This window comes from Rhinopithecus bieti, unplaced genomic scaffold (genome assembly GCF_001698545.2).
Source record: "Rhinopithecus bieti isolate Rb0 unplaced genomic scaffold, ASM169854v2 scaffold_16234, whole genome shotgun sequence".
NCBI lineage: Eukaryota > Metazoa > Chordata > Mammalia > Primates > Cercopithecidae > Rhinopithecus > Rhinopithecus bieti.
The window spans coordinates 2,908,750-2,910,646 of record NW_016808946.1 but is presented as its reverse complement, the minus strand read 5'-3'; the positions used below and the strand labels follow the sequence as shown (position 1 = coordinate 2,910,646).

Here is a 1,897-nt window from a genome sequence, read left to right as displayed (position 1 = left end):
AAAAAAAAAAAAAAAAAAAAAAAAAAAAAAGCTGAATCTAAAATTTATATGGAGGCTGGGCGCAATGGCTCATGCCTGTAATCTCAGCACTTTGGGAGGCTGAGGCAGGCAGATCGCTTGAGTCCAGGAGTTTGAGACCAGCCTGGCCCACACAGCAAAATCCCATCTCTACTAAAAATACAAAAATTATGTGGGCGTGGTGGCATGAGCCTGCAATCCCGGCTACTCAGTAGGCTGAGGCAGGACAATCGCTTGAACCTGGGAGATGGAGGTTGCAGTGAGCCGAGATCATGCCACTGCACTCCAGAGGCTGAAATTCAGCAGACAATTCTCTACAAGTAGTTTTACTTCTGTGAGAGAATTACAACAGGGATAGCAGGTTAACAAAAATAATTACAGTGCACCACACCTAGATGAAGATCTTTTATACTAATTAAGATGTTATACTTTCTGGAAGAAGAATTATTGGTTTCTGGTTTTCAATTACAACACCCGGCTACAGAAGTAATATTTATTTAAACACTAAGAGGTCATAGCAACGTTTCTGGGTTTCAGAACAGTATTCGGAATAAGGAATTGAAGGTGAAAAAACAAAACAAATTTTACCACTGACAAGAATGCCTTTTGGAAGATTTTTTGTTTGGCTGGTGTTTTTAGAGACAAGGTCTTGCTCTGTCTCCAAGGCTGGAGTACACTGGCACAATCATAGCTCGCTGTAACCTTGAACTCCTGTGCTCAAGTGATCCTTCCACCTCAGCCTCCTGAGTAGGTGAGACTACAGATGCACGCCACTAAGTCCAGCTAATTGTTTATTTTTGTAGAGACAAGGTCTCACAATGTTGCCCAGGCTGGTCTGGAACTTCTGGCCTCAAGTGAGCCTCCCATCTTAGCTTCCCAAAGACCTGGGATTACAAGCATGAGTCAATGTGCACAGACAGAAGATATTCTTAAAGAAACATATACTGTGCTCATCAGAAATACCGATAAGAACCCTTTAGGTAAGTTCTTGTTTACTGTAGCTTTTCAAAAGACTACCACAAACTTTCTCTAATCTTCTAGAGTAAGAGATGTTGTGAGAAACAATGTAGGAGTCAAAACATTACAGTTAAGAGAGATCATAGGGTCAATTTACTATTTTCTAGGTGATATTAATAACCAGGCAAATTAGTAGATGAAATCTGATCATATAAAACAGTGGTTTTAAATTTGGGGGGGTCAACAAACTTATGGTCTCATTTCACAATACATTCTTTCCATCCTACTCTGACATGCATAAGGAAGTGGATATTCTAAAAGCCTCAATCCAACATACACACCAAAGAAAGTTCACAATTTGCAATAGTATATGTTATTGCTCAAAGATGAAGCATAGTAATTCCAAAATCAGATCACAGAGATCAATAAATCAAACAATGAATGTGAGTTTTCACAGTGAAGGTATACACTACTTGATTGTATGATTATATTTGCTTTCCTTTTAGATGGCAGAAATACAAGAATAGAGCAGTTCTTATTTACGACATTGAATCCAGAAATGTACATTTCAGTGTCATATCACTGAAATGTACCTATCATATCAAAGTACATATACATATCAGTACATATCATATCAAAGATACTTTTAGATAACACACCATTAACCTGGCAACCCTTAAGCAAGTCATTTTCAGAGTTAGGTCAAAATGATAATGGGAAACAACAAAGGCAATTTATTCTACTATAAAGATATGGTCAAAATCATACCTTTTAAGAATTAGTCCATGAACAGCTTAAGCAAAGTTAATCTAAACTCACTTCCAGGACATTTAATAAACTCTAGTGACCGAGCATTATGAGGAGAAAGTTCATCATGGCCATTTAAGTTTCCCAAGTAACCTAAGTTCTTTTTTTTTTTTTT

At 37.4% G+C, this 1,897-nt stretch overlaps 1 protein-coding gene across 7 annotated transcripts in view; it reads right to left on the bottom strand.

Moving 5' to 3' along the window:
* VPS13D (vacuolar protein sorting 13 homolog D) overlaps positions 1–1,897 on the bottom strand; it is a 303,606-nt gene that overhangs the window by 187,336 nt on the left and 114,373 nt on the right. The gene's annotated exons all lie outside the window — the stretch shown is intronic.